Raw genomic sequence first — 23,974 nt, 5'->3', positions numbered from 1 at the left:
CATATATATATTTTTTTTAAAAATAAACAATCATTGGAACAAGGAAAAATAGAGTTACGAGTATAACTAACGGGAAGTAAAGCACTATTACCAACCAATATATATTTTTACAAGACGTAAGGCAAATGATGATTCATTGGTTGAAAGTCATATGCCAACTTGCATTGAAATACATGTAATATTTGGGGTCTTGTGATTGTTGAATTGACATGGCTTGAAAGATGAAAGCGGGATAAGTAAACTTTTCATTTTGGGAATATTACGTGACCACCATAGTTAATATTAGGAGGCTAGGATGTACTTGCTTTGTAGGACATAGGCTGAAATGGAGTTATGGATCCGTCAAATTGGGTCGTGGGCTGCCGTTGGGACGAGATAAGTAAACTCTTCATTTTGGGAACATATATATTTTTTTTTAAAAATAAACTATCATTGGAACAAGGAAAAATAGAGGTACGAGTATAACTAATGGGAAGTAAAGCACTATTACCAACCAATATATATTTTGACTTTACAAGACGTAAGGGAGATGATGATTCATTGGTTGAAAGTCATATGCCAACTTGCTTTGAAATACATGTAACATTTGGGGTCTTGTGATTGTTGAATTGACATGGCTTGAAAGATGGAAGCAAGATAAGTAAACTGTTCATTTTGGGATGTTACGTGACCACCAAAGTTAATATTAGGAGGTTGGGATGTACCTGCTTTGTAGGACATAGTGGTGGGATGTCAAGTCCGCCAAGCAAATTACACCCTTTGTTTGCAAATAAAACGTAATATAATGGTAAAAAGGGGTATCGATCATCGGGGAAATGGTTGTATTCAATCACCAATGCAATCCAATAGAACTAGTGAAAATAAACTAACTAACTACAATTAAACTAAAGGGGGGGGTGTTATGATTGCTTGAAAACTAAAAGACTTGAATAACTAAGAACTTGCAATTAAGCAAGAAAGTGAGATGCTCAAATATTAGAGAGAATTGGTAAACCAAGACAATTCAACACAATGAACATTTGTGTGTTTATCATTAGGATTTAACATGAAACTTATCATTCACCCCAAATTGGTTATAACAATCATGAAGCATGATATACCAAGATTTCTCATATGTAGTATGGAGGTTGGGGAAGCCCACAACACACCTTCTTAATCAAAATCAAAGATCCAATTGAAGCAATTGAACCCAAGAAGTTAATTAGCCTTAAGAATGAAGAAATCCCCAATTCCTAGAGGATGTCAATGCTTACACATCCATAAAGGAGTTATGATTCATAAGCTAGAGATGATTTCTATCATCATAAAGCCCTTGTTCTAAGTAAATTCAATGATTCAATGCTAAACCAAAGAAATAAACCAACAATTGCTTATTAAAGTACCAAGCTCATGATCAAAGCACTAAACAAGCATAAGAAATATGAACTAGAATCATAGACATAAGATAAATGATAAATAAGCATAAATCCTTCAAAAACCCACAAACATTCAGAGGTTTTAGCCAAGGTCTACCAAAATAGAGAGTTTAGCCACTCATGGCAATAGAACAACAATCACAAAAGTCTAATTGCATAAAGAAACTACCAATAACTTGGAAAGATGAAAAGAAATGAGTCTTGAGCTCCAAAATCGCCTTCTTCTGGTCTCCAATGGTGTAAAATCGAAGTGATAGTTGATAGATCCAATCCCCCAAGGTAATGGCAAGCCAAATGACCAAAATGCCCAAAACTGGGCAGTTGCGCGGGTACCCGCGCGACGGAAATTCCATCCGCGCAAGTGCTGCTGGAATGTTATTGGCTCATTTTTCCTCCACAAACCATCCCATTACCAAAGATTCTCTTGGTCCCCTCCATATCCCACATTATTCAAATTAACCACTCATCTTTTAGCTTCAAAAATGGATGCTCCAAGCCCAAAATAAAAGTCCAAGATCCATCTTCACAAGCCCACTTCATCCAAGCTTTTAGCTTTTTAAGCCCAAATCTTCTTTGGTGGATCCGTCAAGCCCAATAATGCATCGGAAACCCACAAAGCCCATTTCCAAGCTAATCCATAACCGCAACAAGCTCCAAAACCCTGCAAAATACCTCATGCAACATAGAAGGTCCCCGATACGATCCATGATAAAGAAAAATAAAGAATATACAATGCAATACTAATAAAAAGAGCTAAAAATACTAAATAAACTAATAAAAATAACGAGATAAAATAAGCTATCACATAGGCTGAAATGGAGTTATGGATCCGTCAAAGTGGGTTGTGGGCTACCGTTGGGACGAAATGCGTCAACTTGAAGTTGTTGACGGATAGGAAACAGGCCCAGCCCTGACGGTGTGCAACCGCACAGGGCCCGGGAAAAAATGGGGCCCGGTTTTTGCTATTTCCTGCCAAACGTGCAGGTTTCGATTCCCATCTACTCCTTTTCTTTTAATTTTTAACCAATGCCTTTCTAATATATATACATATTTATGTAAAACCATAACAAAATGTCTTGTAGCTCAACTGGCTTTAAGTTGTACACATTGTTAGCTTCCTCATAAATAGACCTGGGTTCGAACCAATTGCCTTACTTTTTTTGAGATGATTTTTATAACTAATCGTTTTTCTTATATTAGGGGCCCATTTATTAGTTTTAGCACAGGGCCCTCCAAATTACTGGATCGGCCCTGACAGGAAACCCACTACCAGCTGGCTGCTGGTGAAGGCTAGAGGCATCAGTGGGTTGCGGTTGGGCCTGAAAACAACCAAGAGCTGATGTGGTGGTCTGAAGGCAACTGGGGCTACTAAAATGGTCTATAAGTGGACGTCAGATGCAGAGAGGGGCCGAGAAGACCATGTTAATGTTGAGATCGACCAAGATTGTGGGGCAATTGCTAAAAATTCATAATAAGAATGAGGATTGTCATGGTTGTGTTGATACATGTTGTGATTACCTACAACGAGGTTAGTAGGAGTAGAAACAGTAGAATTAACCCCACCCCCTTAGGGAGCACTTCTACGATTATTTTACGTTTTATTTGATCTGTTTCTCGACCTCTCACATAGTATAGTATTTTGAATAAAATGGATGGGAGAAGAGATGCACACCAAAACCGGATCCTCGATTTGAAACCGATCCGATCCGAAAACCAGTTTGGTGAAAACCGTATTTGACCAAACCGGATCGGATTGGATCCGATCCACCAGATTCAAACTGGATCCTAATCCTACGGAAAAAATCAGATTTGATACCGGATCGAAAACCGGATCCAAATCCGCCCTAAAATCCGCTAAACCCATTAACAATCGGTTTAAACCAGTTTGAAATCGGATTCGGATTTTGGTTGAAACCGGATCAGATTTTTCATGACGTAATCAAAACCGGATCGGATTCGGATCCATTTGTTTGTATCATAGCATTTTTAACATATATGTGTGGATAATTGTATCGTTTATGTGTATCCTTTTGTTAAAGGCTTTGTTTCCAATACTTATTTGACCTTCATATTTAATTTTAGAATCATCTCATAAGATAGGACTAGTAACATGATAGAGGATTTATTTTCTAATATGATTGATTACTTATTGATTCGGTGTAAAATGTGACTCACCTGAGGGGCCATGTGTGCCTACAGTTTACAATTTACAAAGGAAAGGTGCCAACGGCACATTATCCGCTACTATTTTCGGAATATTGTTGTCTCCACGTGGCGAACTTTATTTGGATACGATCTCCCAAAAAATCTTCAAAATAGAAGGCAGGATTATATCCTTTGTCCTATACATACTCGGGTTTTTTTTTTTTTTTTTTTTTTTTTTTTTTTTTTTTTGTAAAAAACTAAAAATTTACTTTTTTTAGCATTTTTCTTTTTTCAAATTTTAGTTGATTTCTCTTATCTTAAATAAGCGTTAGAGTAAACGGTATTATAATGTTTTTATAAGCGTCACATAAACATTCGACATGTTTGTTATGTTTTGCCTTAAATGGGGTGTGGTGTCTACCAATTAAGAGAGAGAGAGGTTGTCATTGGCAACATGCTGCCAGCGGAAAACCGATTGGGGGGTTGTGTTTGCCACCGGCAAATAACTCCACATCAGCAAGAACATCACAACACTGTATAGTCTTAAGGTTATTTTATATGTTTTATATTAGGTATGGTAAGAAGTTGGGTCTAATTCAGTTATATTTAGACTGTTTGATATCACAATTAGAACTTATGTCTGACATGGTCTTGTAAGAAGTTGTGTCTGATCCAATCAACAACTATTAAACAATTTCTTACTTTATTTTTTCCAGTTTATACAATAATATATATTATTTTAATAGAATATAACGACTTTTTAAAATATTACTAACATATAAGTGAATAACTGCTCCAATTTAACCTTATTGTCGACATTTCAACTTTTTCTTTAACCATATGTTTTAATAATAAATTAAAGACACATCTAAGCAATTAATGTGTTAAAAATATTAACAACGTGTCAAGTGAAACCATGAAAGGTTACATAAACTGGTTCTAGCTTGAAGGTTGAAACGTTATTGGATATTTCGTATAGTTGCATCAATCGCCCACAATACATAGTATAATGTTGATTAATTGTTTTACTATTATTTAGGATTTGCTAGTACCTAGTTTAGACTAGATGGGAAATAATAGTCTAACTTGTTAAACCATAATTTTGCGACTATTTATTTAAGATGATGTTTGTTATCTAGGTAGAAATTTATATTATGTTGGATATTTATGTATCCTCTTTAACAATGATAGATTTTTTTTTTAAATAGACTTATAAGTCAAAATTGATATTAACAGTCGCTTACAAATACTATCGAGAAACCATAAACTCATTAAAACTCTACTAAAAAAATGAAATCCATACATGTATTTTTACAGTTAAAAACTAGTGTATTTAACTATTTATTCATAAATAAAAGAAGCATAAACCTTAATAGTAACAAAAGTTGTTTGCAGTTGATATTTAAATATTTAATAAATTGGATGATGGATCAAGTGGACATTTGAAATATTTTTTTAATTGCTTCATTGTTGGCCATTACATTTTCTATCGCACAAATACCTTTTTATTTGGAAAATTGACATCATGCATGATGTTTCCTAACCGTACTCTTGCAAAGACTTTAACTATTTTATAAGTTTTGTTTTGTTCCTCATTTATATATTCGAAAAGGTTTAATGTTTCTTCATCCAGTTATCGACGGTGTATGTATATTGGTTTTTTTGGATTTCTTTTATATTATATTTTTTAATTTTTGTAAAATTTATATTTAATTCATCGCGGTGGAACTAAGATTTTAAAATAAAAAGATTTGCATAATATATTTTATATCCAAATAATACAACATGGTCTTTAAATTCTAAAGAGAATTTAACAAAAAAAAATTATAATCATCCGTAAAAGACAATTTTTATTAGAATCAATCTTCATAAGTTTTCAAATAACATAAACATCAACATTTTAATATCAAAAATTCCAAATCATTAATAATAGGGTACGATGTTTATGCGCCACCAGATATTTGGGTCAAATGATATTTAAGTTTTTTTTATACATGGACGTATTCTTTGATTAATATGATTTAATAATTCAATCAAAATAACCATTTATAATTAAATGAAATATTAATTTTCACAATATTAAGTTCATAAGATCAAAAGTCATTCGGTGAAAATCATTCGATATACTTACCGCTACCATAAATATAATGGGTGTTTTGTCATGCTACATATCACCACATGAGCACTACATGAGCTTGATATACTCATCACTATACATCATTTTTTTCAATCTAAAAAAAATAATGAAATTGAAAAACTAGTTTAAAAAATAAAGGAATAGAGATGATTACAGGAAAAAAAAATCACAAATATTACTCATTGGACATGGTCAATTATGACAGAGACAACGATGAACCACACCACAACCACCACAATGCACACTTTTTGGTGTGCGCGATAGTTGTGGCCGGCCACGGTGTCAACGAACATAAGTCATAGATATATACATAATTATATAGGTATCGTTAGTTGCATGAACTTTATGCATTTTAGTTTCTAGGCTATAATACTCTAGGAAAATTAATACACATAAGAGTATGATCACTACAGCCCATTAAAAAAGTGATACAACATCAAAAACACATCATTTTCACTACATCCTTATTAGTTATTACCACACCACGGACCTTTGAAAATTGTCACCACTTCACATCATCTATATTTTTTTGTCATTAGATTATATAAGAAATATAATTTTTAAAATTAAGTAAACATTTTACTAAGACAAAAAAAAAATCCTATTAAAAACCTACAACACAAAATAAAAATACATAAAAATTAAAATTTAGAAATTTAAAACTACATTACTAATATAAAAAACATTGAACTTAAACTAGAAAATAGAAACTACTACTCGCTTGCATCGTCTTCGTCGGCATTGTCATTGTTCTGTTCGATTTTTTTTCCATATGCTCAGTCAAATCGTGACGTAGATTGTGATGTGTTCATCTATTTTGTATTGCCAAAAGTCTCGTGAAGTATGTTGGACTGCCAACTTGTATTAGCGTAGGTAGATTAAGTATATCTTTTGGACTATACATACAAATAGCCTTCTTTTATTATCATGTTATGTAAAATAATACAAGCAATCATTACCTTCGCTAATTTCGCCTTATCCCACGATCGTGTTGGATGTTAGATTATGTGACACTTGCTTCATGAGGACTTCAAGTGTCCGTTCCACATCCTTTCTTGCTGAATCATATGTTAACTTGAACAATTTTCATTTATTAGATATAAGTATGACTTGAAAAACGTAGCATGCTCTAGATATATTCTATCACCAAGGTAATACCCAAAATTATATTCATGTCCATTTACAATGTAAGGCATGTTTGGAGCCATTTACAACATAATGCATGTTTAAAGCTTTACCTAGCAAAATGTTGTTAAATATCAGAGACGATCTAAGCACATTCAGGTCGTTGTTGGACCCCGCCATACCAAATAATGCATGTAAAATTATAGGTCATATGAAGCAATTGCTTCTAGTATTATAGTTGTCACGCCATGATCACCTCGTGTGAATTGTCCTTGCCATGCATTGGGACAATTTGTCCACTCACAATACGTACAATCAATGCTACCAAGCATTCTCATATACCATGTTTAGCTTGATGTGCAACATACAACTGTTCGACATCACTTCTAGTCGGCTTCAGCAAATATACGTCACCGTAAAGCTCTACAACATATTTAGTTACTCACAAAACAAATATGCACTTCTCGACCCGTCCTCTCCGACACTTTCAATGTAACGTCCCAAAAATACCAAGTAAAATTTTTCATTTAAAAATCAGTAGTTTCAATCATCAAATAGATCCAAGTCAATTGTAACATCCCAATGATAAGGTACTTCTAATTTGATCCTATAATTGATTTATATTGCCTTTTTGGTCCCTAAGTGAATGAAAGAATGCAATGAGGGCCCTAGTGGCATTTTTGTAATTTGGGAGATTGGGGAGTACGTCATGCGTACGTGTGTACGCTGAGCGTACTAAGGGCTAGGTGTACATATGTACGCAAGGCATACATGCCAGGCATGCAAACTCGATTTTTTAGGGTTTGCCTCATATTTAAACCTCATTATAGCCTCATTTTCCCTCTCATCATCAGTCTCCATCCTCTTGATACGTTTTTGCAACCCTAATCCTTCTTGTGAAGCATTTCTAAGCTTGTGGGTGTGTGTTTTGTGCTTTTGAAGAAGAAGGAAGGAAGGAGAGACCACCTTGGAGAAGTGAAGCTCTTTAGATCCAGGATCACACCATCTTTTGGCACCATTTTGAGGTATAAAGTTCTGAATTTGGTGAAGTTTCATTTAGATCTTGTGTTGGAATGGTTTTTGGTCCCTTTTTGTCCCAAATGTGGAGATTCATGAACATAGCATGTTCTTGGCCCATTAAGTTGTCCATTCAGACCTTTGGAAGGGTCTTGAGTCATAAAAATGGGTTCCAAATGGTCGGTTTTGCTCCATGCATCAATTAGAAGGTCTTAATGGATTAAGAAGTTGAGTTAAGCACTTAATGGGCATGTAAGGTCATAAAGTTGGAAACTTTATGACTCTTGAGGGTATTTTAGCCATGGATCTGAAAGATAGACGTGAGAGCTTAAGCCATTAAGCTCTTAATGAAGGATTTGGGCATCTGGGAGTACGCCCCGCGTACCTGGAGTACGCATCGCGTATGAGGTCAATCACCCCGATAGTGGTCAACGTTCGAGTACCCCCGACGTACATTTGGAGTACGCCCCACGTACTCACTCTGTGTTGACTCGGCTGAGTTGACACGACTGGGTTGACTCAGTTGATTTGACCAGTTTGACTTCGACCAAGTTTGACCTAAGGGTATTTTGGGTATTTTGGGATTTTGATTGTGATTGGTCATTTGGTTGGATAGGTGACGGTTAGAGTTGAGATTCGGAGTCGAGACTTCATCAACTTTTGTTCAGTCTGTGAGGTGAGTTTTCCTCATTGTAATTACGGGTCGAAGGCACCAATGACGATCCATTGGATTAGATATCATGTTATGTGATAGTATGTTATCATGTTGTAGTGATCTGATTAGATCGGTATCCTGGTATATACGATGATGTTATGCTTAGTGATCTGTAGATCTGTATGATTGTTTGTTGATTGGTTATGTGTATGTTTATCAGTTATGTATATTTCGACATGTTATGTGTGGTTGGGTTGAGGCGGACCAGGGTAGACTGAAGGCCAAGAGACCCAGGGCAGCCTGGATAGACTGTAGGCCTGAGAGGCGTACCAGTCAGGCCGAAGGCCCAGAGAACGGGCCAGATAGGCTGAATGCCCGATGAGGCGGTCCAGTCATGCTAAAGGTTATGTGAGCGTTCCAGATAGTCTGTAGGTCGGTGAGGCGTTCCATTCAGGCTGAAGGCTCTATATGCATGTTGTTTGTTATTATGTTTATGTGGTGGTACTTTGGGGGAACTCACTAAGCCTTGGCTTACAGTTTTGGGTTATGGTTTCAAGTATTTCGGATGACTGCAGGAAGGCGAAGGCGTGACCGTACACATCCTCTTGTTTATGAATTATGATTTTATGGTAGACTTGGTCACGAAACTTCGGCCTCGTACGATGGGCGTACGAGGAGTGTCTAAACCCTAAAGTTTGATCATGTGTACCCTATTTAAACATCCTTATTCCTTATGGTTGGCCTCCTTATCAGCCTCTAAAGCCCCAAAACCCTAAAAACGAGTCTTAGCCTCCATTGTTAAGTATATGAGCATTTGGTGAGAATTTGGTGTCCATTTTGTGGATCTAGAAGAAGAAGGAGAAGCTTGAAGACTTATTGTTTGAAGGAAAGCTTTAAGATCTAGCATTTGCATCTCCTTTTGGTAGCTTAGGAGGCATAAAGTCCAAACCTTGCCTTTTCATTTCATGGATCTTCTTCTTGGTTCATTTTTTGTCATTTTGACCCTTTTGGTTGATGATTGGGAGTTAAAGTCATTTTTGAAGCTTGAAATTGTAGATCTGGATATATCATGGGTTCCTTGGGTATAAAGGTGCAAACTTTATGGTGGTTTTGGTTCCATGCATGTATTAAGTCAAGTATTAAGCTCTTTTGAGCTCTACAGTCCCATTTAGCCATGTATGCACATAAAGTTGGCAACCTTATCTGATTAACCACCTTGGGGAAGTCAGATCCGAGTTTGGATCCAATTCTTAATGGATTAAGTGATAAATTTGGAAAGATGGCCATGGTTGGTGAGTATGTTGGGCATACAAGTATGTACGTCGCGCATACAAGCCTTCCATGCTGTACGCTGAGCGTACAGGCTGAGTACGCCCCGCGTACTCGGCAGACTTGGGCCCTTTCTTTTTAGGCTTCGATTTTAGGCTTGGTTGTGTTGGGCCATCTGGATTTTATGTTTGGGCTGTTGTGACTTGTTGAACCTTCTTGGGAGAAGCCCCACGAAAGGAATTGGGCCCAATTTGGAAAATTGGTCCATAGTTGGGCCTGAGATGTTATTTTGGATTTTGGGCCTTTGCTCATCTAGTTGGATCAAGCTTGAAGAAGGGTAAAAAGGTCTTTAACCCAAATTTGGACTCATAGTGTTTGTCAGGGACTAGGTGTTGATGGGTTGTCATTGTGGTATCTGATAGCGCGTGGATTTTAGCGGATCTGCGGTCAGAGATTATTCGTGGGATCAGTTGTTGATGGGGTGTGGTCTTGATATTAGCGATTCGGGGATCTGTTAGCCAGCAGCCAGGGATCGTCTGTATGATTCGACAGTACGAGGTGAGTTTTCCTCACTATACTTTCGGGTCGAAGGCACCAAGGTCGGCCCATAGGTTAGATAACCTGATATTGTTGATATGATGAGTATGGAATAGATATGCATGCTAGTTTGGTAGATCAGTAGGACTACTTGTGTTTCTGTATGCATGAATTCATGTATAAGTTTGTTATCTGTCGACATATTGTGATGAGTTGAGGTTGTACTACTTCGTGTTGTAGCCAACAAACCCTGGAGCATTCCAGATATAAGCTGAGGGTCGGGTAGGGCATGCCAGACTCATACTGAGGGCTCAGGTGCATTCCTGATACGAGATGAGGACCCGGTTGGTATGCTAGACTCGTACTGAGGGCTTGAGGGTATTGGGGCAATCCAGATATGAGCTGAGGGTCGGGTAGGGCATGCCAGACTCATACTGAGGGCTTAGTAGCATTCCAGATACGAACTGAGGACCGGTTAATATGCCAGACTCGTACTGAGGGCTGAACATTGGTATTCTAGTCTGATGACTGATTGAGTAGGGAGCAAGCCAGACATAAGTTGTAGCCCCGGGGGCAAGCCAGACTTATGTTTTGGGCTCAAGAGCAGGCCAAATATGAGTTGTGGGCCCGATAGGCAAGCCAGACTCATACTGTGGGCTCAGGGGTATATCCAGTCTTTAGTTGTGGACCTAGTACATGTTGTTGTTAATTATGTACAATTTGTTTGTGTGTTGGTACTTTGGGGGAACTCACTAACCATTTTGCTTACAGTTTTTTTTATGGTTTTAGGTTCTTTAGATGATTTGTGGCAAGGCGAAGGCATGACCGTACACATCCTTGGTTTTACAACAGACAGGATCTTGGGAGACTCTGATTTTAAATCATGTTTTGGAGACAAAGTTTTTTAAACACTTTTGTTAATAAATGGGTTGTTTTGAAAAGTTTAAATTTGCTGATATTTTTGGGATGTTACATAATCAACATGAAAATCTAGATCTGAAACATACAATACTCTTGGGACTTCATTGACCAATAAAGTTGCAAACTTTATTGAAACCAATCACTCAAACTTCATTAAATGCACCAAACAAGCATATAAGCACTAAAACTCCAAATACTATTACATCCAGAGATAAAATGCAATAAAGCAAGGATCTTTGCAACTTACAAAGGTCCACAAAGTAAATGAAGGTAGGGATCCACATGCTTCAAGCTTCCAAGCACAACCTTTCCTTGATTTCTTCACCAAGATAACCAAAAGATGTTCAAGGAGAGAATAAGGGCTTAATATATGAAGAGGGGGGCTAGGGTTGCTCCCAAGGAGTTCTAGAGGTGATAGAGGTTGATAAAATGACCCTATAACGTGGAAACTTACCCTTAAATATGTTGAAAACCCTAAAAATATCATGGGCTTGGGCTGCCTAGCGTCCGCTTTGTGGTGACGGGTTTCCACCCAAAATCATTTCAGCTTTAAACAGTCATAACTTCTTCGTTACAACTCCGTTTTCAGCAATCATTATATGTACACGAATGTATTGACAAGCCCCACAATTCTATGCAATTACACTTGACTTATTGAATACTGAACTTAACCGGAGAGTCCAAACATCGCTTTCCCATTCTACCCTTTTTCTTTAAAGCACAATTTGAGGGTTTTAATCACTTAACCAATATTATCAATATCCGATATGGTCTAAACTCTATTCCCTTGAAGCCCAAGGCATTTACTCAACCAGATTACGGTCTAAAATCTTGAAATAAGAAACATCTCGAAACTGGGTGTTACATTTACTCACCATACTGAGCAACCTAATTTGCAAGAAAAAGCTCATCAGGGGCTCTCAAACAATTACTTAATGTTAAACAACACATAATTTATATCCATTTAATAAGCAAAAATTGGTTTAAATAATCATAGTTTAGCAAATGAAAACCTAACCTAAACTATATGGTACAAAGGCAAAATTTGACCACATAAAAATGTATCAAATATGTTTTAGAAAGGAGTCTTATGTTCTATTATGACAACCAAATTATCAAATTCGAATTGCAATTTAACTACCAAATCAATGCATGTGTAAAATTATAGAACAAATCACTTTAAAATCCAGAAAAGTGATCATGTAATTCAAGTCTTAAACCATTTAAAAGGATCTAGCTAAAGATAATTTTACAGAGATAATCAGAAGCACAACCTTGCTAACAGGGAGTCAGCTTGGACAATGACACGGAGCCTCTAAATTTTTAGGAACCCATCTTTTTCATACACTAATTATTTATTGTAGAGATTTTTTTTGTTTGATGTGTTATCATAAATAACGAAGCGGCAAAACAAAAGATAATTACTTGGAGCCAAAAACAAAAAACGTTAGAGAATACTAAGCAGCATGCCAACATCCACTTTTGCAATCATGATTCTTCAAAAATCGATGGGGCGATGAATCAAGAACCAATGAACAACTTAAAATCTCTAAGTTAATTAATCTTTTTGGCGATTTTTTCAGTTTAGATTCTCACAAATCTGTGCAGAAATCCTTGAATTGATGCAACATTTGCAAACAAGACTCAAAATCTCTCATTCTATTGGTCTTTAAATGTTTTATTACAAATTATTCTTATTGTCACATTCAATTACTTCTTTAAATATTTTATGTTTTGTGATTGATATATGAAAAAATTTAAATATTTTATGTTTTGTGATTGATAGATGAAAAGTTTAGGTGGTTTTATGGTCTGGGTTGTTATTTAGATTGTTTCAGTTTGATTGTTTGATTATGTAGTTTTAATTTATATTATTTGTAGGAGAATTAAAATAAAATAGTTACTTTACTTACAAAGTTCTTAAACTTATAGAAGAATACAATTAATTAAAAGTATTTTTTATCTCTTTTAGTATTTTGTACATTAATTTTAGTAATTTGACTATAAATCTTAGTAAATTGAAAAGTTTTTTTCACTTTTGATCCGGGCCTTGAATTTGATTGAACTAACTGAGGCCTTGTAAGATTCTTATAGAAAAATCATTGGTATTTATCTCCAATGATAAATATAATGTTATCAATGTAAATGATGTTTAGTAATGATACACATAATTGTTTGACAAGTATTCTATCAACAATTTATATGAACAATAAAAGTTTTCACATATTAGCCAAGTATAATTTGAGAACACAGGGCTAATATATATCTATCTATATATACTTTTGAAGGAAGCATTTTTCTTTTACCGTATTCATTTGAAACTCCCATTACTTTTCAATTTCTTTCTAATAATGATTATAAGCTGGTTAATAAGGTTAAATAAATATCAAACCAAAAGTGTAATCATATATATGAACTAAATTTCTATATTAAAATAATATCTTTACTTTTACTTATAAAGTTTTGTCTTTAACTTTTAACATATTATAATTTATTAGTTTTAAAATGTTGTTGTAGGTAAATCATTATCATTATAAAGCTACAACTTTTGAACAGTTTGGATAAAATACTTAAATTATTAATTTAAATATAACATTACATGGTCAACTTAAATATAAATTTCAGTTCCACTTAAAAAACCCAAAGAATATTTTGTGAATAGCTAAAAGTGATAAATTGTAGTGCTAAATACAAAAACTAAATTGTAATCTCAATTTAACTAAAATATTTCCTAAAGATATTTTTATAATCATTAAAAGTTTTCAAATAAATAGCTTAAAATAACTTACATTAACAATAGATAAAAATATATATATATATATATATATATATATATATATATATATATATATGATTATATTGTTACCTTTAAAAACAAAAAGCAATGCTTGGTGTTTTAAATAATTAAAATGATAGAAACTAAAATGTTAAACAAATAATTTTAAAAAATTAATTAACAATAAAAACAACTATAAATAACATTAAACCATATACTATTTTTTATTTGCATTCATGAGTAACCTGCGGGTAGAGGTCATTCAAACGATTGAGATTATGCAGTTTATATATATATATATATATATATATATATATATATATATATATATATATTATCATATAATTCAAGTCAATCAATATATTATATCAACTTAGTATACGGATTATTATATCAAAATTAACAACATCGTTATTGTTATATTTAAGAAAACATATATTTGTGAATATTTCAACTATATAGGTGTTTCTACACAACGCGTGACATTTTTACTTGCACCACATGCATTTGAAACCTCCATGACTTTTCAATTTCTTTCTAATAACTATTATAAATTGGTAAATAATGTTAAGTTAATGTAAAAACTAAATTTTAATCATAAATTAACTAAACTAAAATATTAAAATATTATATTTTACTTCTATTTATAATGTAACGTCTGGTTTTTGGTATGCATTTAACTCATTAATTTATTTATTTTGAAAGGGGAACTCGACGAGTTGGTGATCCTAACTCGTCGAGTAGAGGGCAGAGTATACGCGGGTTTTAAGCTATCTACTCAACGAGTCAAGAGCCCTCAACTCGGCGAGTAGATCGGACAGAGTGAAACCCTAATTTCGGGGTTTCGCACCATATTTAAGCTCCTTAACCCCCACCCATTTGGCCTACTTTCCAGCCTCCATGTCCCAAACCCTAATCCACGAAATCCTAGAGCTTTATTTGAGAGTGTGAGCCATTTTGAGTGATGTTTGTGTACTTTTGAAGCTTGTGGAAGAAGAAAAAGATAGAGGGATCAAGAGGGAAAGAGTAGATCTAGAAACTACACACCATTTGCTACATTTTCTGGTAATCAAGTTTCTATCTTGGTGTAACATCCCAAAAACACAGTCTGAAAATTTCGTTTAATTTAATAATAAAAACCATAGTCGATAAACATCATATAAAAATCATAAGCAATGTATCTCAAAATATTATAACAACTGTCAAGTATATCGGAGTATATACATCCCAGGCTGAACAAATGGTGTGTGCACTGCAATCTTCCCGAGCTCCTCTTTTGAAAACTGAGTACCTGAAACCAAAACTGAAAACTGTAAGCACGAAGCTTAGTGAGTCTCCCCAAACTACCACATACCATACAATAACATATAAAGCAACTACTGGGCCTTGCCCACTGCATCGGACCGAAGTCCGGAAACTGCATCGGACCGAAGTCTGGAACTAACCAGGGCCTTGCCCTCTGCATTAGACCGTAAGCCGGAAACTGCATCGGACCGTAGTCCGGGACTAACCAGGGCCTTGCCCTCTGCATCGGACCGAAGTCCGGAACTAACCAGGGCCTTGCCCTCTGCATCGGACCGAAGTCCGGAACTGACTGAACATAGCATAGCACAATCATAACTACTAGCATAAACACAGATATTGCATACTGCATCGGACCGAAGTCCGGAACACATAACACAAAGACATACTTGAATCACAAAGACATCAAGCACACTGAACTACTGCATCAGACCGAAGTCCGGAACTACTGCTAACTAAACGGGTCGGCATTGTGGCCGTAGACCCGTTCCTACTGGAAGGAAACTCACCTCGTAACGCTGGCTGCTGAGGTGCTAAATCTGAGACTGTCTGACTGCTGCTCCGGAACCCCCCGGCTACAAATCTCATAAACACTAAATCAAATACTGATAACTAATCTCAGTGTAAAATGACTATTTTACCCCTGGTCAAATTCAACTTCCTGGTTGACTCTACTCGCCAAGTACTACTATGAACTCGCCGAGTTCCCGGACTCACACTTCTCTAACTCGCGACTCGACTCGCCGAGTCAGGACGTGGACTCGCCGTGTCCCTCTACTTCCAGATCCTTGTTCTAACTCACTGAGTCCTCTTCCACTCGTTGATTCAACTCACAATTCCAAAATCGGAGAAATCGGGAGGATTTGCGCTCCGACTCGCCGAGTCCAAGAACAACTCGTCGAGTCCTATGCATGTCCTCACTAAACAGTTGATTCTAATCAATTTCAGTGCATCCAATTCATAGATCTGAGCTTCTAGGGCCGATATAACACGTAAACTTGCCAACTTTACGTGCATGCATAGAGGTATGAAGCTAAAACACCAAAATAAGCTAGAAATGGGAACCTAGGGTTTGGAACAAGACCTTGCTTTGCATAAAGGTAGCTACTTTGAGCTCCTGGGGCTCAATGATGTCCAGATCTATAGCTCACTACCCTAGGGGAGCTCCAAACTCGAGTTTGGACCTTGAAATGTCCCAAAAGTGGCAAAACAAGCATATATTAAGATCTACTACGAAAATGAGGCTTTATTACCAGATGAAGTAGCAAATGGAAGCTAGCTTCTGGATCTCCTTCTTCTCCTTTGCACCTTCTCTCTTTCCTTCTCTTCTACACTTCCAAGAATACACCAAAACACTCAAAATCAAGAAGGAATCACTCAAACTCACCAATAGAGGCTAGGGTTTTGAATTCCGGACTATAGGGGCCGCAAATGAACCCTAGGGAAGAGAATGAGATGCTTCAATAGGGTACCAAGTCCCGGAATTAGGGTTTCCCGACCCAGACCAGACTCGCCGAGTCCACTAGCCGACTCGTCGAGTCGGTCACTTAATCTTCCACACGGAGTCCGCTCCGACTCGCCGAGTTCTTCCTTGGACTCGACGAGTTGACTCTTTCGACTTAGGGCTTTTCTTTCCTTTCTTGGTCTTTCTGATTCTGGGTGTTACACTTGGCTATTAGTGTTGGATTAATGTCTAAGTTCATAACTATATTTGGTATGTACTTGACCCGACCCGGCATGGTCCATTTGGGTTGCACTTCACCGGCACAATTTATATGAATAGTCTTTTGAGAATAGTATATTTATGATTTATATTAATATATTATAAGTTCTAATATATTAATATGGAATCATATTATTTAATTAGTATTGATCAAGAATTAATTTAGAATTAATTAAGTGATCAAAAAGAACTAATTAAATATGGACTCTTATATATATGGAATGGGCCAAGTTCATTTAGGTTGGGCTAAGCTTTCATGGATGGTCCATGGAGCTTTTAACCCATGGATCCTATGTAAATGAAAGGTCATGGGTATTAAGGTTTACATGGATGTAACCCTAATCCTCCATAATATATAAAGGGGTCCTTGGCTCACAAAATTGACACAAGTGTGTGAAAATAAGAGTGGGCCGATTTTAGTGTGCATACATATTCTCCCAAGTTCTTCCAAGGTGTTTTGGTGATTTATGATTCCATTTGAGGCTTCCACACTATTGGGGCTAAGCTCTTAAAGCTTGAAGACATCAAGCTACATCAAAAGGTATGTCATATAACTAGAACTTTGTAGTATAGGTGCTTCATAATATGCTAGTTAGGATGAAACCTTGGAATAGTTAATATTTGCATGTATAATAGAGAAAACATAGATCCAAGGTTTATAGGGTTACATGTACACCATAGGAGTGTTAGAATGCTCAAAAACCCAACAGTGGTATCAGAGACATGGGTTGTTTTCTGTTATATTGATGCAAATGGTTTATTTTCAAGTTGAAAAAAAAAAGGGAAAAAAAACATGACGTTTGTCAAATTTTAAGATAATTACTTGTTTTGTGAAAAACGAATTATTTGTAAAACTTGAATCATTTGTTATATGAGTTGAATTAGGTCAAATTTAGTAAAAGATAAAATGATATGATTATTTTATTAGTTTTAAAAGTTTGATCTAAATGTTTTAAGGAGTTACATATTTTGTCATAAAATTTTGGAGCTCAAAAGTTTTTTTTTTTTAAGTTGTGATCTTATGTGTTTTGAAACCTCCATAAGTTATGGATATGAAAGTTTTTTTTAAAAAAAAAATTGATTTAAAGTTTTTATGGAGTTACAAAATTTGGAGTTAATGTTTTAAAGAATTCCATAACTTGTTCTTAAGTTATGGAACATGAAAAGTTTCATCATAAAACAAGTATTTAACTCCATAAGTTATGGAATCCAAAAGTTTTCAAGAGTTACAAAACTTGCCCTCAAGTTTTGGAATTTGGAAAAAGTTTTTTTTATGATAAAAAAAAAAGAATTGAATTCTAAAACTCTTGGGTTCATAACTTAAACAATTAATTAAATGGTTTTAATTTTGAATTTAATAATTGGAATTATGATGTTTTTATTGAATAATTCAATTAACTCTTATGGGCTTTATTAATAGATAATTAAAGTGTTTAATTAAAAGAGAATTAATAATTCCATAATGACATGGTTTAAATTTAATTAAATTAAGAGTATAGTTTAATTAATAGATTAAACCACCAAGTATTTTAAATGTCTAAAATACGCCCTTATACTATTATAATATTAAAAGTTTAATATATTATATGTATAAGAGCAAGTCGTCTTACCATTAGTAGGCCTCATTCACGAAGCCGGTCTATAAGGGGGGTATAAGGTTACTGCCTATAAAATGGCAGTTTAATGGGTGTCCACTCTCACCCACCGCTTCCTTGACTGGTGGAGGGTTGTTAGCCGAACAGGTAGGACAAGGACTATAATTCTCCCTTCATTAAAAGTATTAACGATAAATACTAAGTAACTAAACCTTTTATAAATTCCCAATCTTAGTTACTTAGGAAAATGTGAATAAGGTGTTAATCCATGAAATTACACTTTGCACTTTGTTTAAGCTGTTAGTGGAGCGTGTGTGCTTAACCGGCACACTAACCTGGACTTAACAAGGTAGGCAAAGGGTAACTTAATGTTTATCATAGTATCGTTGGAGCGTGTGTGGTTAACCGGCACATCGATTGAGGGGTAAATATTAAGGGTACCAAGTATATTTGCATGGTTACTTCACACCTTGTTTTGTGATCCTCGGCATCCCAGTCACAAAACCTGAAGGGCACACTCGAGATTGAAACATGCCATTGAAAAGTTCAATGAATCTCAAAAGAATCTAAGAGTTTCAAAACCAATTAAAACCTAATAATACATTTCGTTTATCTTGGTGGAAATTGGTGAATCGTCATTCACCTACCTTCAAATATTTTATAGCTTGGATTACGGCATCCCTCTTCCAAGTTATAAAATCGTTTGTTGGGTCCTAGCCTTAATATATCATATTGGGTGTTATATTAAGGACTTAAATCAACTTTACGTGAATTTCTCCCATTGTTGATGTCTGGTTTAGACAACAATGATCTTCCCAAACCAAGCTTTCCTAATGAATATGACTTCCCGAGTTTGGCTCATGGAAGTCATACTTCTCTTCCTCCACCTCCTCCAATTATTCTCCCTAACCCACAAGTTCAAGTTCACTCAAGCCCTAATGGCAAGCAAGGTCTATGTGTGATCACATCTTAGAGATGAAGTCACATATTGACAAGCCGGGAGAGTTGAGTGTCAAAGTCTGTGTAGTATAGGAACTCGTCGAGTTAGGAAGTAACTCGACGAGTTGAGTCGGCTGGGAGTTGACCTTGACTTTGACTTTGACCAGGATGTTGACTTTGACCAGGGGTAAAAGGGTCATTTTACCATAAGGAGGATTATCAGATTTTGATTAAGTGTTATTGTGAAATTGATAGTCGGGGAGTCATTGGAGCAGCCGTCAGAGATTCCTCACACGAGATTTCACAGCTAGCATACGAGGTGAGTTTTCCGCCAGTAAGACGGGTCTAAAGCACCAAGGTCGGCCCGTATATGCATGTTTAGTAGACGAGTGTGGGCGAGGCCCATATCTTCCAGTTAGCCGAGTGTGGGCGGGGCCCGTATCTCATAGTTTAATTTGAGTATGGATATATGATTGATCGATAGATTTAGTTATACTTGTTGTCTGTGTGATACTTGTATGTATGTTTATTAGATGAGTGTGGGCGGGGCCCGTATCTCATAGTAGCTGAGTGTGGGCGGGGCCCGAATCTCATAGCCAGCGGAGTGTGGGCGGGGCCCGTATCTCCCGGTTAGCAGAGTGTGGGAGGGGTCCGTATCTCCCAATTAGCGGAGTGTAGGCGGGGCCCGTATCTCAATGAGTGTGGGTGGGGCCTGTATCTCTTAGTTGCAAGTTATATGGTATGCGGTAGTTTGGGGAGACTCACTAAGCTTCGTGCTTACAGATTTCAGTTTTGGTTTCAGGTACTTCCACTAGCAAGGGGAAGAGCTCGGGATGACTGCATGACACACACCACAGTTTATAGCTTAGGATGTTTTAGACTCTGATGTTTTGATACATGGTTTTGATACTGTATTTGGATATGATGTTTTTGTTACATGACTTGTGATTTTATTATGATGTTGATGCATTATGGTTTTCTTAAATGATTTTAAAAAGAAATTTTTGAACCTTATTTTTCGGACGTTTCATATAAAATTATGACTTTAAGTTTTTAACATATTATAGTTAACTTATTAGTTTAAATATGTTGTCGTATGTGTGAGTAATTGTCATTTTAAAGTTGCAATTGTTGTATAATTTATGATTTTATGCAAAATAGTTAAATTATTAATTTCAATATAATGTTAAACGGTTAACTTAAATCAAAATTTCAGTTAAACATGAAAATCGAGAAACAATTTTATAAATAGTTAAAAGTTATAAATTATAGTGTTAAACCTAAATTGTAATATTAAATTAACCAAAAAAATCTATGAAACTATTTTTTATAATCATTAAGAATTTTCAAATAAGTAGCTTAAAATAACTTACAATAAGAATAGTTAAAAGTTATATTATATAAAAAAATTATAATGTTATCTTTCAAAACAAAAACAATGTTTGTTGTTTTAAATAATTACAATCAAAGAAACTAATAATATTCATCAAATAAAATTTTAAAAAATTTAAATTTCTAAAACCAAATTAAAATAAATAAAAGTTTTCAAATACGTTATTTTAAATAACTTACACAACAATAGTTAAAAAGTAACATTATATACGAAAATTATATTGTTACATTTAAAAAAATAAAAACAATGTTTGATATTTTAAATAATTACAATGATAGAAATAAAAATCTTCAACAAATAAACTTTTTAAAATTAATCAATCATAACAATAACTATAAATATCATTAAACCAAATATTATATTTAATTTATTCAGTAGTAACTTGCAGGTAGAAGTCATTGAGATAATTATGATTATAGAATTTTAAAAGATGTCTACATTATCATATAATTCAAAACAAACAATATTTATACCAACTTATTATAAGATTTATTATATAATATCTAACAACAACGTCATTGATATATTTAAAAAACATATATTTGTAAAAGATTTCAAATATATTATTGTATATTGCGTAACGCACGGATATTCACCTAGTTATAGTATATTTTTCACAAAATATACTTGCTCAGACACAAGTAGCAAATAGTCAAGCACATCATTAATAAGCACATAATTTAGCAATAATGTATTAGCAATTTTACTACTTTAACAAAGCAAGTTAAACATTCAAGCACTTTTATGTTAAACTATAACAACTTAATGTCTTACAAATAATCAATATGATTTTTAAGATATATCACCTGAACAAATGAAAAAGTTAATTGTCATACATGACAAAAAGTTTGTGTATTTCATGAAAATCATACATCGATTATTAAATCAATTTGAAGCAAAAGAATCAATAAATTGACTTAAAATGCTAAAATTGATCATTTAAAGCCATGCCAAGTGCCAACAATCCACAAAGTTTTAAAAACAAAAAAACGGTAGCTAAAGGAAATGTCGGCTGAAACCAAATTACATATTTTTCATTGACATTTTTGTAATTTTCCTTTGGGAAAATCACTTGTGAGAGGTAATTACATTTTCATATCTTATTCATGGTTAGACAATTTTTTTTTATATATTTGATCATTTAACTTGATAAATGTATTTTCATATTATCATTGTCACTGCTATTACATGTGACAATGATAGCATATAAACACATTAACAAGTTAAATTGTTAAATGATTAAAAAAAATTGTTTAAATGTAAACAATTTTTTTTTATAAATTTCTTAAAACTTTTTATAATTTCTTACAATATTTTTATGATATTTTTTTCCTATACGTTTTTTCTAATACAATGTTTTAAATTTTGCTTATAATTTTTTTTTAAACTTTTTTATACTTTCATGTATTTTTTATATAAGTGTTTTTAAACCAAATATTTTCTAAATGTTTTATATTTTTCTTACAAGTTTTTTTTTCATACAATTTTTTTTATAAATTTCATACAACAATTTTTAAACTTTCTTTTATAACATTTTTAAAGTGTTTCCTAGATTTTGTATGAAAATTTAATAATTTTATATAACATTTTAAAATACTTTCGTTAAATATAAGTTTAAAATGTTGTATTAAAAAATTAAAAAGTTTAAAAAAGGTTGTAACAATTTTAAAACATTTACATTATTTGGATAAAACTGAATTGTCCAATTAGACAATTTGGATTGAACTATTTGGTTCGGATTTTTGGATTGGTTTTTATCAAAACCGAATTATTATTTTGGATTTCGAATTAATTTTGGTTTATAAAATAAGAACCGAATAGTTCAAAAAAATCGAATAATTCTTGTTTATTTATTTCTAATGTATCTATAATTATTTATTAATTTTATGATTTATTTTTTCAAATAAGTTCAAAAAGTTTAACCAAATAAAAAATATTAATATGTATTTTCTCTCAAAAGTTTTTTATCTATTAAATATTAAACTATAATGTGCCTTCTTAGTAGTTGTTTATAGATTTTAAATCACAACTAAATAATTTGTTTTTGCTTCTTTTGTAAAAATTAAATTGGATAATATTATAATTACATGTCGTTATAAAATGGTTTGGTTTTTGAAAACCGAATTATAAAAACCGATCTAATCGATTTGTAATTGGATCGGATCGAATCAGATTTGAATTTAGTTTGGACTATTTTGATCCATATTTTGAAAACTAAAATCAATTTAGATTTACTTAATTGGATCGGATCGAACCGATCCATCCAAACGAACACCCTAGATACTTTAAAAATAACGTTTGGAAAATAATACAAACATATATGAAAAATTAAATCGTTATTAAAAATATGAAAAATTAATTATCAGGGTAATTAACTTTTAATTTTGTTCACATTTAGATAATTTTCTGTTTTTTTGTACACATTTGATTTTTTATACACATTTGACTATTTTACCTGTCACATGTATTCATATGTTACCATTGTTACCTGAGATAGTCGGTGATAATAATAATATGTTAACATCTTTAACAAGTTAAATGGTCAAATGTGTATTAAAAAAAATTTGCCTAAACGTAAACAAAATGAAAAAATGATTACCCTCCTAAGTCATTTTCCCTTTTCCTTTTTATAGTGTCTTTTATATCTACATATAGCATTTCACTTAATTTATAAATTACTAACTTTTATTATATATATATATATATATATATATATATATATATATATATATATATTTTGCGATTTTATTTTTTTAATTTTTTGGGGCGAGCTTGCTTTAAATTCCGAATAAGTACAAAAAAAAAATGCAAATTAAGCTTTATTTATAGGGAAATTTTCGATAAATTTTCAAAATTTTGACTAAATTTACATTTTAGTCCCAAATTATTATTTTTTTCAAGAAAAAAAAAACACAACTAAAATTTTTAGTTCAATCCTTTTTACATTTCAACATGTAACATGTTGTGGTTGCCGGAGTTGGCTCTTTTCGCCGAAGCACCACCAAATCGGCGTCGGCCTTTTAGC

Source organism: Lactuca virosa, chromosome 8, assembly GCF_052849685.1.
Source record: "Lactuca virosa cultivar CGN04683 chromosome 8, Lactuca_virosa_CGN04683_v6, whole genome shotgun sequence".
Classification (NCBI taxonomy): domain Eukaryota; kingdom Viridiplantae; phylum Streptophyta; class Magnoliopsida; order Asterales; family Asteraceae; genus Lactuca; species Lactuca virosa.
Note: the sequence above shows the minus strand (reverse complement) of the source record.